Raw genomic sequence first — 14991 nt, 5'->3', positions numbered from 1 at the left:
TCAAATTAGCAACTTCATGACTGCTGTCCACTCTTACTAGGCAGAAAAATTTTTAAGAAACCAGGCTTTTGACAGGGACTCACTTTTTTTTCAAAAAAAAAAAAATTAAGAAAGAGATTGAGAAAAGTTAATCACAGTATTTCTTTAGTTCAATAAGATTCACCTGTTTGCTACCTTCTGAAAGCAGAAGTTCAGCACGATGCTGCAGACACAGGGCTAGACAGTCACCGGTAAATCCAAGTTCAACCCTGGCCTTAACCCCTGGGTACACTGGGACTTCCACTTGAGAAAAGGAATTTCAGTTTCACTAAAATAAAAAGGTAAGAGGATAGAAACTTCTGTGATTTGTGTTTTTGTTTTTGGTACTTAAATTAAGACTTTGTTAGCTTAGGTCTGTAAGTAAGAATAATTTATTTCCCAGTCCTTCTGCCGCACTGACATTCCCCTGCCCTTGCGGGCGTGAAGACATGCAGCCAGCTAGATTCTACGGCCTTAGCCTTCTTCGCAAAGCTTGACAGGGAGGCACTGGGTTTAGGAATATGCTTTTCAAGGACATCCACTTATAATTTATGGAAAGAACAATTTTAGGGAAGGTCATATCTCATGTACTCATTCTCCCTTCGTACACAGATTGGAGGAGGTGATCAAGGGTTCATGACTGATGGTTGGCCGGCCAGCTGGCCCAGGGCTGGTGCTGCCCACATCTTCCCCTGCACTCCAAATGAGCATTTCACCCACCGTTCCCAGAACCAGAGCCATGCTAAAGATGCAGCGTTGAGAGAGCGCTGTGGTGCTGAGACCCGATGGACGGCGTGTGTGGCTGATCCTCCGAGGGGCCTCTCCACACGCTGTGAGGGCTCTGGCGGGCGGGGGGCCCAGATCTGCTTGCACCCGCCCCAGACAAGCCTTGCACGTAAGACCCCTTGCTTATTACGCCTGCTCCCTGCCCATCTGGAGGCCCTCCCCCTGCATTCTGCCCCCCTGGCCCTCAGTGTTGGCTGGGGGTGGTTTCAGATTCACCTGGGAGCTCCGAGGCTGCGAACCAACACAAGCCAAGCCATTATTTTTAGGCACTTTCATTTATAAACTGAAGAATTACAAAAGTACCTATTACATACAAAATAATCACAGGGTATTCATAGGCCTATGGATGAGAACCCAGAGTTTCTGGGTCATTTAAGAGGTTTCTCTTTTAGCGTCGTGCTGCAAACAAGGTGCTTTGAAAGAGAACGCAGAGGGGAAGGGCTTCCACGGAACAGAGCTCCTGTTGCCTTTTTTGTGGACAGGTTTTGGCCACTTTACATCTTTCTGTTTGCTCGCAGCAACCTTGTGATTTTCTGCGTTCTACTTTCCAAGAAAGCAAACAGCTGCAAATCTTTGTGCAGACAAGTGAATACATTTCTATGCTTTCGGAGGCGTGCATGTGGCAAGGGCAGGTAGCCAGGGGCCCGGGGTGGTAGGAGGAGGGGTCCTCTGGCTCCAGGGCCGAGCACCCCCACCCCACCCCGCCTCAGTCCCTGCTGGCCCCAGGTTCGGCTGTAGCAGGTGGCGATCATGGAGACGTGTGGAATTCAGCCTCTGGTCAAGGTTAAGAGTGATGGGGATAGCATCACGGAGACCGCCGGGAGATTAGCTTGGGGGAGATCGGGCCCAGGTGTCTGTGGCTTGTGGTCCAGGCCACCTCCAGCACGAACTGCTGCTCTGGTGGGTGGTGGTCCTGTGCACAGCCTCCCCCTGGCTCTCCCGCATGCCCACCCTGGGCCACCCAGCGGGACGGGAGGACACAGTCTTCCTGCACTCCTGTCCACACCCCTGTCATGGCCTCACTGCTCATTCACTCCCAGTTACACTCTCCCTGCTGATTGCTGCTCTGCACAGCTGACTGAGAAGCCACCCAAAGCTCGCAGGGGTCAGGCTTTCTGTCAAGACTTGCAGCCCGGGAGTGGGGGTGCCGGATCCGCAGGGAGCGGCCCTGAGCCCAGGGCCCTTTCTGCTCTCTGTGGACTCCCCACACACTTTTCTCCCCCAAACAACTTGATGTCATGACTCTACTCAGCCTCCTGTCCCCTAGTCCTGTGTCTTCCCATCCTGTTCTGCTCACCCCTTTCCCCTTGATGTATTTTACAAATTGTTAGAAAGGTCATAGCTGGATGCCTGAGTCCCACCTCGCTCTTGGAGCCACTGGATGCCCTAGGTGTGGGTGTGGGTGCACTCTCCTCATCACAACACCGGGTGGGCTGTGCCTGTTCACATTGTGCACATCAGCCCCAGGGCATCCCTCTTTCCCTTCGCATCTTAGGGAATAAAACTCACAGATTCCAAAATTGCACACATTTTTCTCTATATATATTTTGTGTATGCATGTCCATGCACATGTATGAAGCACACAGGTGGCAATTAATGAATACACACACCTGTGATTATAACCTGGATAGGAAATGGAGAATTACCCTGAACCTTGATGCCCCAATGTTCTCTGCACCAGTTTCCACCCTCTCCCGCCCAAAGGTGACCTGACATTTATACTAAATGCTTCCTTGCTTTCACCACCCACGTATGAGTCCCTGAAGACATTTTGCAGTCATCTTCTTCTTGGTTCTTTACATGACTTAGGCATGCCGGGTGCCCCGTAGTGTCCTGCTGCAATCGTCTAACACAGTATCTTCAGGATGCCATTGTTTTTTAGCTGCGTTTGCTCATTTTCACTGCGACGTATCTGCCAACTGTGGAAAACAGTTTAATATTTGAGAAAGATTGCATTGTTGTTCTCAAATATTTACCCTGCTTTCCTATAAAGCTTGTATATCATCTCTCAGTGCGGTGTAACTCGTGTGCCTCTTGTGGTAGGATTGTACATCTGCCTCCCACGGGCAGTGGGCTCAACCATCTGCCCTGCTAACTCATGGCACGTGAATGAGTGTCTGTCTGAACAGAGCTCTAAGAACCGTATTTGTTCTCTCCAGCTCTTTTGTTCTTTACTCAGCCAACAAGACAGCATGGCTGAAACAGGTGCTGCTCCTTCAGACGGATCCCGGGAGGAAGGCTGTGGTGCAGCAGACCCACACACTGTCTCAGCCCACTTGCAGCAACTCAGTGCATATGCAGCATGATAGTGAAAGAGCCCACTGTGATTATAAGGCATGGGCTTTTGGTGGTATTTGTTACATAGCGAATGTGACTGATACACTATTCTGTGGTTGAGGGACTGGTCAGTAGCTTCTGTTTTTGGCTTTCCCTAACAGTTCTGCTGTGAACCTGCTCTTATATGTATCCTGGTGCAAGTTTTGCACACATATATATATATATATATGCGCACACACACACACAGATAGATAGATACAGAGAGAGAGAAATGAGAAATTAGTTTCTTGGATTTTATGACGTGCATATTTAAAAATTTACTAGATAATGACAAATTACTTCCTAAAATGGTTGGGGCTAATTTACAGTCCCATCAGCAGTGTAAAAGAGTCCAATTGTTTACTTTCTTGCCAACATTTCTTGGTCTGTTCAATTTTATTCATTTATGTGAGTGTAAAGTGATGAGTAATGCTGTTTAGCAGATTTCATATGCTTTTTGGTTATTTATATATTGGGATGTTCTGTTTTGCAAAGTGCCAATTTAAATCATATGTGCACTTTTACTGTAGATTGCCTCTTTTCATACTGAAATCTAAGTGTTATTTCTTTATTCCTGATACCATTCCTTTGTTGGTTACATGAGCATACATCTTCTCCCCCAACTCTTAACCAATGATTAAATGTAAACTAATAAACATTTATGAGCCTATTGATGTAAGTCAATGTTACGTTAGAGCATCACCAATAAAATGGTTATGTCAAAATGGTTAAACTAAATCTAAATAAGCCATTACACCTAACACTGATGCTACAGAAAATACAAGAAGCACAAGAACCAGGTAAATCTCTCCATAAGGAAACAACGGGACAAACCCAGCGTGTACAATATTCCACGAGGTAACAGGCCTTGTGGTCAGTACTATTAGAAGAATGGTCAGTAACTAATTTGGATTAAAGTAGATTACAGAATAACAATGTTATGCAAATATATGGAAATTCATTGGATTCAGAGTTAAGCCAGCCATTAAAATAAATGTTAGGGGCAGTTTTAATAATTTGAATATAAACCTAGTATTATTCATTATGTAATTACTGTTAATGTTCTTAGATGTGTTGGTGGAATTGTGGTTATTTAGGAAAAAATACCCCTTTTGAAGTATTTTAAAAGAAGTATTTTGATATATGCATCTTAGGGATGTGTGTGTGTAGCATCTTTGGCAAAATGTTGACCATTGTGAAATGTAGGTTGTAGGTTTGTAGGTATATATTGTGGTATTCTCCAATATACATTGCACAAAAGTACCTTCTCCCATTTTGTGGCTTTTAACTTTGCTTTCCATCCTTGAACAGTATTCATTTCTTGCTATCAGTGTAGTTGAATTCATCCCTCATTTTATGGATGGATAGTGCATTTAAAAAATCTGTAAAAAATGTGGAAAGCAGTATGGTGGTTCCTCAGAATGCTCAAAATAGAAATACCATTTGACCCAGGAATTCCACTCCTAGGAATTTACCCTAAGAATGCAGCACTCCAGTTTGAAAAAGACAGATGCACCCCTATGTTTATCGCTGCACTATTTACAATAGCCAAGATATGGAAGCAACCTAAGTGTCCATCAGTAGATGAATGGATAAAGAAGATGTGGTACATATACACAATGGACTATTACTCAGCTATAAGAAAAAAACAGATCCTACCATTTGCAACAACACGGATGGAGCTAGAGGGTATTATGCTCAGTGAAATAAGCCAGGTGGAGAAAGACAAGTACCAAATGATTTCACTCATCTGTGGAGTATAAGAACAAAGAAAAACTGGAGGAACAAATCAGCAGCAGAATCACAGACCCCAAGAATGGACTAACAGGTACCAAAGGGAAAGGGACTGGGGAGGATGGGTGAGAAGGGAGGGATAAGGGTAGGGAAGAAGAAAGGGGGCATTATGATTAGCATGTATAATGTGGGGGGGGGGGCACGGGGAGGGCTGTGCAACACAGAGAAGACAAGTAGTGATTTTACAGCATCTTACTACGCAGATGGACAGTGACTGTGAAGGGGTATGTCTGTGGGGGACTTGGTGAAGGGGGGAGCCTAGTAATCATAATGTTCTTCATGTAATTGTAGATTAATGATACCAAAAAAAAAAAAAAGAATAAAATATTCTGGTTATGTTTCCTTCCAAAAAAAATGTGTAAGATGTCTTTCCTTCAAATTCATGAAAGTATTCTTTCATCTTCTAAAATATTCAGTTTTTTTATTTTCTATTTATGTTTTAATTTGGGGGCATTGATCTTTTCAAGTACTGTGTTTCTGGATATTGCATATTTTTTCCTGGTGAAAAAAATCATCCCAGCACCATTTATGTAATGTCTGTTTCTCCTCCACTGGCCTGCCATGCCAATTCTTTCACGCACAGAGACCCGGTAGGGGTGGGTGAGACTTCCTGGGCTCTCCATCCATTATTCTATTTGTTCATCTCTTCAGCAATATTACAAAGTCTTAATTACTGAAACTTAGTGATAAGGTTTAGAGTATGGCTTTTTATTTCCTCTTCTTCCTCCTCTCCACTTCAGTCCCCACCTCATCCTCTTTGAGAGTTTCTTGCTTAGTGTTAGCCTTCTGCGTGCCTCTAAACATTTTGGAATCTGCTTGTCCAATTCCACAAAACTCTAATACACAGGAGTCAGGAGTCAGCTGAAGCAGTATGCTTTGCATTTTTAAAGCTCTTTGAGATCTTAAAAAAGTTTCACAATATTCTCCATTGTGGAGGTCTTATGTAACTTTTGTCACATTTGTCTGTAGGTATTTTATTTCTGATTTTATTTCTCTAAGGTAACTTCTTAAAGTTTTAATTGCACCTCTTACAGGTAAATAGGATGTTTACATGTTGAATTTGTATCAAGCAAACAATAGATTCACTTATTAATTCTTAATAACTGCTGAGGATTTTGTATTTTTTGTGCACATTTTTATTTTTACAAATCACAAAAATTTTGTTTCTCCTTTTCCAATTCCCATACCTGTAATTCCTTTCCTCACGGTACTGTGCTTTTTAGCTGTCCTTAACAATGTGGCGTGTAAGCACTGATGGTGGACATCTTGTGTTCCCTATCTCAAATGAAAAAATCTCAATGTTTGACTATTAAAAATATTTTTTATTTTTTTATTTTTAAAATTTTGGTATCATTAATCTACAATTACAGAAAGAACATTATGTTTACTAGGTTCCCCCCTTCACCAAGTACCCCCCCACACCCCTTCACAGTCACTGTCTATCTGTGTAGTAAGATGCTGTAAAATCACTACTTGTCTTCTCTGTGTTGCCCAGCCCTCCCTGTGTCCCCACACACACTATACATGCTAATCGTAAAGCCCCCTTTCTTTTTCCCCCCCTTCTCCCTCCCTTCCCACCCATCCTCCCCAGTCCCTTTCCCTTTGGTAACTGTTAGTCCATTCTTGGGTTCTGTGAGTCTGCTGATGTTTTGTTCCTTCAGTTTTCCTTTGTTCTTATATTCCACATATGAGTGAAATCATTTGGTACTTGTCCTTCTCTGCTTGGCTTATTTCACTGAGCATAATACCCTCTAGCTCCATCCATGTTGTTGCGAATGGTAGGATTTGTTTTTTTCTTATGGCTGAATAATATTCCATTGTGTATATGTACCACATCTTCTTTATCCATTCATCTACTGATGGACACTTAGGTTGCTTCCATTTCTTGGCCATTGTAAATAGTGAAGCGATAAACATAGGGGTGCATCTGTCTTTTTCAAACCAGAGTGCTGCATTCTTAAGGTAAATTCCTAGAAGTGGAATTCCTGGGTCAAATGGTATGTCTGTTTTGAGCATTCTGAGGAACCTCCATACTGCTTTCCACAATGGTTGAACTAACTTACATTCCCACCAGCAGTGTAGGAGGGTTCCCCTTTCTCCACAACCTTGCCAACATTTGTTGTTGTTTGTCCTTTCGATGATGGCGATCCTTACTGGTGTGAGGTGATATCTCATTGTGGTTTTAATTTGCATTTCTCTGATGATTAGTGATGTGGAGCATCTTTTCATGTACCTGTTGGCCATCTGGATTTCTTCTTTAGAGAACTGTCTATGCAGCTCCTCTGCCCATTTTTTAATTGGATTATTTGCTTTTTGTTTGTTGAGGCATGTGAACTCTTTATATATTTTGGATGTCAATCCTTTATCGGATCTGTCATTTATGAATATATTCTCCCATACTGTAGGGTACCTTTTTGTTCTATTGATGGTGTCCTTTGCTGTACAGAAGCCTTTAGCTTGATATAGTCACACTTGTTCATTTTTGCCTTTGTTTCCCTTGCCCGGGGAGATATGTTCATGAAGAAGTCACTCATGTTTATGTCCATGAGTATTAAAAATATTTTGCAGAAATTATCTCTAACAAAGAACATTGCCTTATATCTCCAGTATTGTAAAACTCATTTTTTATAAAAATAGTTTAAACAGATCTTGAATTTTGTCAAATGTATTTTCTTCATTTAATGATATATCTGTTTATATACCTTTGCCACTAATCTGATGATATGATGGAATATATTAAGGATATCTGCTGCTACATTAATTTTGTATTACTTGGATGAGCCCAATTTGATCATGATATATTATTGTTTTTCTGTATTCTGGGTCTAGCATTTTATTTACCATTGTTGCCTCAGTACATATAAAAGTAAGCTTGTCCTTGAATTCTACATGCTCATATTGCTCTTAAATAATTTGGATTATCATTATTATTCTAACTTCATAAAATTGAGGACTTTTCTCCACTTTTCTTATTATCTCAAAGATTTCATACGAATTGGCATTATTTTTTCCTGGAAGTTCAGGAGAGCTCATGAATGAAGCTATCTGGGGCCAAGAATCATTTTATGGAATGTAGTTTTTACTTCTGATTCAGTTTTGTTAATATTTATATGGTTATTCGGCTTTTTTTTCCCTTGATCCAGTTTTTATTTCCTAGGAATTTCTCTACTGAATCTAAATTTTTAAATTACTTGCACAAGTTGTTCAAATAATCTTTTACTATGTTTGAGACAGCTATAGAATCAGAAGTGATAGCCTCCCTTTAAAAAATTAATTCCTGACATGTGAACTCTATGCTTACACTTTTTTTGAATTTTTTATTATTATATTAAGAGTGTAGTAAATTTTATTATATCCAACTTATTTTTTGAATGTGATTTCTATTTTTACCAATTTCTGCATTTATCATTTTTTTCTATTTTATTTTAGTTTTTCTTTGAATATCAATTTTTTGAGACAGATGCTTAGCTCATTATGTTTACTAAATAAAACCAGTAAGTATTTATTATTAATATATTTAATATATAATATGTTAAATAGGGCAGACCATTTAGATTTTGACTTTTTCCAACCTCCTGTGTCCTTATTGATTTTGTTTGCTTATTCTATCAATTGCTGATAGAGGTGTTTTAAAAATCCACTACCATTTCTCCCTGTATTTCAATCAATTTATTTTTTAATGTAATTGGCAATTCTGTTGTTAGGTGCCTACGAATTTAAAACTGTTGTATATGCATGGTGATATTTGCCTCAATATTCTGAAGGGACCCTTTTAATCTCAAGTAATAATTTCAATGTTAAAATAGCCACATAAATTGCATTTGACAAATGTTTGTTTTGTATATTTATTTGTTATTCTCTTGGTTTCAATCTTTCTACAGCCCTCTTTTTAAATAATATTTCTGTTAATAGAATATTGCTAGATATGCACTTGACTTCTGACAATCTTTTTTCTAATTAATTTTTTTCTAATTCAATGTAGCATTTTTCTATTGATATTTAATAATTTGTGCTGTTTTAAATACCATTTCTCAGTGGGCTTCTATTTGTCCTACCTCTTCTGTGTTTTTTATATTGCTCTTCTGTGTTTTCAGCTGATAAAGTGTCCATAATCTCATTTTCTCCCCTTCCTAGTTGGAATGTTTATATTCTGTTTCTATTTGTCTATAGCAAGTATTCTAGAAATTATAGTACAAATACTTACTCTTGGAGGTAAACTTATTTAAACCTTTTGTCTACTCCTTTTTAGGTACTTTTCGTGCCATAGAAGAACGTTGAAACATTTTAACAGCACAGATGAATTGGTGCTCATGCATTTATTACTCTGCTGATCTTCAGTCTGCTCTTATCTCAGACCTTCCCCTCAAGTGTCCTCCTGCCCTGTCCGCCTGAGTACAGCCTTTAGGACTACCTTCAAGAAGCCACTACCAGCAGGGAACTTCCTCAGTTTTTGTTTGTTTGAAATGTTGTGATTTTATCCTCTTTCTTGAAAGATGTTCTTGCTGGGTATAGACCTCTAGATTAGCATATTTTTCTTCTTGCATATTGAAAAAACTATGTCACTACCTTCTGCTTCTCATATGGAAGGTGGAAAGCTATTTGTTAGCCAACTTCTCACTGTTTTGAAGGTAGTAATTTTTCTTTGGCTGTTTTAAATTTTCTTCTTGTGCCAGCTTTTCTATACTTTTACAAAGATGAGTCTAGCTGTATATTTCTTCTTATTTATTGATTGATATTCATTCACTTAACAAATGTGTGGATTGTGTCTTTCAAATATCAAGTACTGCATCTGTCCACTCACTTTTCTGGAATGCTAAGACATGTGGGTCACTTTCTGTCCTCCTAGTCTTCAACCTGTATTTCTTATCATCTTTTTGTAAAAAGTCCCTCTGTGCAACTGTAGACAAAGTCTTTGACTTTTCAGTTTATTAATAGTCTCTTACTGGCTGTTAAAGATGTTTATTTCTTATTTATTTCTTAATTTTGGTCACTGTTATTTTCATTTCAAGATGGCTATTTGGTCCTTTTATCTACTTTTCTAGAGTTTCTTAATGCCTTAAGGTATTTTTATCTTGCATTTCTTTAAAACCAGTAAATATAATTGTTTTAAAATACGTGCTTGTTGATACTTCTGATATTTGAAATTTTTGATGATATGCTTCTGAGCATTTACTTGTTTATTTTTATGGTCTTTGAAAAAAGTATTTGTGAGTATCCATTGAGGCCTAGGATACATGTACGGTTTTCCAGAGGAGATTTGCATTTATTTCTGCCCCATGGCTTGGTTGTACCAACATTTCAGTACCTAAAGACCAACACATCTTAGCTGGAAATCCTCTAGGCCACACAAACTATGCAAACTTCCTCTGCAAATCCACACCAGAGTGGCCAGGGTCACATTTCCTGGGGTTTTTCCCTTTCCTTTTCTGCCCTCATCCTCTTCATGCCAATGTGTCTTCCTGAAAGTCTCTTGGGAGAGAGGTTCACTTTTGGTTTTCCCTTACCCCGAGGGTGTTCCTTCCCGGTTCCTCTGACACGGAGCAGGCTGTCATCTGAACCCCCGTCCTGGGCGGGCCCTGAGCTCTGGCTCCTGTACTCCTTGCTCTAAAAGAATGTCAACACTGCGGCCACAGATTCACCACATCTGCACGTGGTCTCAGGGTACGTGCATGTGTTCCAGTTTCTGCTTGACTGACAGGATCCTCCCCCCAGATTGTCTCTTACTGTCTTCTCAGCTACTTTACACATTTTGTCCAGCATGGTTATTTATTACTAGAAGGAGGGTTGATTTGAATGACTTAGCTCGTCGTAACGAGAGCTGTAGTCTCTTCTCATACCGTTTAGAAAACTCGAAACTTCCCTCACATACAAACTTACTAGATACCGCCTCCATATGAGGGATATTAAAACATGTGAAAGGGACATTAAAATGTAGGACCTTAACTTTAGAAACAGTCATTAAAATAGTTTATTTTAAAGGCAATTTTATCACATTTAATACACAACTTTAATTTCTATTTGCTCAAGTGATTCTTCAGAGACTGCCTCAGGTTTTAAAGATTGTTCCTCTCCTCAGATTCATGGACATGACCACATACTGAATCACTTTGTGATATATAGCCTCCTGTACTCTTATTGTTGTTTTGCAATATTATTTTTTTAAGTTTTATGTCTCTCCAACCATTGTCTATCTTTGCATTCCTCAGAACCCCTGATACTATTTAATAAATGTGTCATTGAAATAAAAATTGGATTTACTCATAATATTCATTTATTTATTTTTATTAAGGTATTATTGATATACACTCTTACAAAAGTTTCACATGAAAAAACAATGTGGTTACTACATTCATCCATATTATCATGTCCCCCCTCATACCTAATTGCAGTCACTGCCCATCAGTACAGTAAGATGTCACAGAGTCCCTATTTGTCTTCTCTGTGCTACACTGTCTTTGCCATGATCCCCCCACATCATGTGGGCCAATCATAATACCCCTCAGTCCCCTTCTCCCTCCCTCCCCACCCGCCCTCTCCCACCCCTCCCCTTTAGTAAACACTAGTCCCTTCTTGGAGTTTGTGAGTCTGCTGCTATTTTGTTCCTTTAGTTTTGCTTTGTTGTTATACTCCACAAGTGAGGGAAATCATTTGGTATTTATCTTTCTCTGCCTGGCTTATTTCACTGAGCATAATACCCTCTAGCTCCATGTATGTTGTTGCAAATGGTAGGATTTATTTCTTTTTTATGGCTGAGTAGTATTCCTCGTGTATATGTACCACCTCTTCTTTATCCATTCATCTACTGATGGACACTTAGGTTGCTTCCATATCTTGGCTATTGTAAATAGTGCTGCAATAAACATAGGGGTGCATATGTCTTTTTGAATCTGAGAAATTATATTCTTTGGATAAATTCCTTGGAGGGAAATTCCTGGGTCAAATGGTATTTCTATTTTTAGTTTTTGAGGAACCTCCATATTGCTTTCCACAATGGCTGAACTACCTTACATTCCCACCAGCAGTGTAGGGGGTTCCCCTTTCTCCACATCCTCACCAGCATTTGTTGTTCTTAGCCTTTTTGATACTAGCCATCCTTACTGGTGTGAGGTGGTATCTCATTGTGGTTTTTATTTGCATTTCCCTGATAATTAGCTATGTGGAACATGTTTTCATGTGCCTGTTGGCCATCTCAATTTCTTCTTTGGAGAAGTGTCTGTTCATATCCACTGCCCATTTGTTAATTGGGTTATTTGCTTTTTGGGTGTTGAGGTATGTGAGTTCTTTACATATTTTGGATGTTAACCCTTTGTTGGATATGTCATTTACAAATATATTCTCCCATACTGTAGGGTGCCTTTTTGTTCTGCTGATGGTGTCCTTTGCTGTACAGAAACTTTTTAGTTTGATGTAGTTCCATGTGTTCATTTTTGCTTTTGTTTCTCTTGCTTGAGGAAGTGCATTCAGAAAAAAGTTGCTCATGTTTATATTCAGGAGATTTTTGCCTATGTTGTCTTCTAAGAGTTTTATGGTTTCATGACTTACATTCAGGTCTTTGATCCATTTCAAGTTTACTTTTGTGTATGGGGATAGGCAATAATCCAGTTTCATTCTCTTACATGTAGCTGTCCGTTTTGCCAATACCATCTGTTGAAGAGGCTGTCATTTCCCCATTGTATATCCATGGCTCCTTTATCATATATCACTTGACCATATATGGTTGGGTTTATATTTGGGCTCTCTAGTCTGTTCCACTGGTCTGTGGGTCTGTTCTTGTGCCAGTACCAAATTGTCTTGATTACTGTGGCCGTGTAGTAGAGCTTGAAATTAGGGAGCATAATCCCCCCAGGTTTATTCTTCCTTCTCATACTCATAATATTTTTATGCGTTCAACATGTGTGTTGATTTAAACTTTATAAAAGTCAGGATATGTTTGTTTTTTTCTTTCTGGGACTTAGAAATTGCTTCCTAAATGGCCCATGCCTACAGCAGGTCTCTCATATGGAGAGTGGGCAGTTGTTCTGTTAAGGGGGTCCCATCCTTTACATCCCAGAGCATGACTTTGTTATAGGGAGTCTAATCCTGATCCTGTCCTCTTGTTCTCACCTTGTGACTGTGGCTTCAGCAGATGTGAATGCAGGCAGTCAGGCCCTCTCTGATTCAGGTTTCTGGGGTAACACTGTAGGCTTTTGTAGTCTGGGAAATGCTCAGCATGACATGGACTCATAGTGAATAGCAAATTATAATGATGATAATAAAGTAAGACTTTTTAATTTAACTGAACTTTCTGGTTAAGTCAGAATTTTGATATCTAATGAAAATTCTTTGTAAAAGCTGAGCTTGCCTTCCTGCCTTTTTAATCACACTGAATGGAATGTAATTGGATTTTTGTTGGAGAACAAAAGCTAATAGAGGCTTCAAGGTCCCAATTAAGTCATATTCCATCAAAGTAGATACTGTAAGTGAACCTGTTTTTTTATGATTTACCCTTTTTGTTAGGAGACGCAGGGGACGTATTCAAGTGTCCTCCCCATCTAGGTTCCGTTTGCCTGAAGCAGAGGGGCCGCCCACCGTGGCAGAATACCTTTTTGCTTCCCTTTAAAATTCTGTTAAGAAATCCTGCACTTTGTTCTCTCCTGCCTCACTCCTCCCTAGTTCGATCTTCATTCCTAGAGAAACTTTGCACATAAATTAACAAAACTAACGTGTCAGGGGACAGAGTTTCAAAAAAGTGGGGCTGGCATGCCCACCAGTATGAGATATGTGTTCACCTTTGCTAAGAGTAACTACTATACTTTATAGTTTTCCTGATTTGAAATGTATTGAAACTTGTTAAAAATGACAAATGAATTTTCTGTGGGGAAATAATAATCTATGCAAATGACTCTGGGAGACAAAATATGGAACATAAACGTCTTCTTTGAAGTCATTGCACTCTGACCCTCCCAATTTGCTGAGCCTGGGTCTCCGAATGCCATATGGAGAAGGTTCCACAATGCAAAGTTAGCTTGCTAACTACTTGGAACTTCAAATACAAGTTCTGTTTGCGGGTATGGTCTGAAAAGGGGATATAAAAATATGCTTTTGGGAGATAATTCTCCATGGGTCTGGTGTTTCTGCATATCTTCTCAGCAAAAGGTATTGACAGCTTTGTTCAAGAATGTTCTCACAACAGACAGCCTTGGAAAGATAAAAATAGTGTCTCCCTCTGGTAAGATTTAGAGACATCTCTGCTCAGAGACATTCCAGAGCAGTGACGTCAGGGACACCTCTTGCCCTTCCCAGAGAAGCCTTAGGAGTAAAGAAATTGTGTCTCTGGAGGTGGGAGGGCATGTTTGTCAGCAGCCCCCATACCAGTGGGGTCTCCTGATCGCAAAGCCCCTCAGCTGAGACACAGTTGCTTTCTGGACCGCCTCTGCTGTGCCCCCAGGAAACGAGGGGGGCAAGGGCACCACTGTGAACACGAGGCTCGTGCGGTCCATGCGCCAATCAGGATCTGTTTCCTGAGCAGCGGCGCCTGTAGGATGTGGTCGGCCGACCTAGCAGCCGTCTGCTTTGGCGGGACTGCTTGATCCCTGGGCGTATGCCCGATTCATCGTAAAAGAAAAAAAGTCATAAATACTTGAACAAAAATTTCTGAAACTTTCTTATTTAGCTATGGATTAAAAGTTTCAGATGCACACAGAAATCAGAAAATATCTTATTTTGAAACACATGAAAACAGGCATCCGGTGCCTATTTTTATCTGTGAAATCCATAGAAAAATCTCCTATTTCAAGCATTTCCTTTAAGACGTGAGCTAAGATGTCTTGATGAGTCCTGGACCCCCTGATGGGCTGAGTAAACAGGACGGCACAGTGGCGGTCGAGGGGTGCCCAGAGGCCACGCGACACTGCAGGCTGTGACCGGCCGCGCTCAGGAAGTGCCGCCTGGGTTCGGTCGGCTCTTTGGTGGGAGTGTCGGCCCCCCAGATCTCAGAGATCACATTCCGATTTAATTCTAACGTGCAGATCTCCAGTCCTAAGGCATCCGCCCTTCATGGAACCTCCTCCGTGGTGTCCGAGCGTTAGCATCCATTCT

Source organism: Manis pentadactyla, chromosome 2, assembly GCF_030020395.1.
Source record: "Manis pentadactyla isolate mManPen7 chromosome 2, mManPen7.hap1, whole genome shotgun sequence".
Taxonomy (NCBI): Eukaryota; Metazoa; Chordata; class Mammalia; order Pholidota; family Manidae; genus Manis; species Manis pentadactyla.
Note: the sequence above shows the minus strand (reverse complement) of the source record.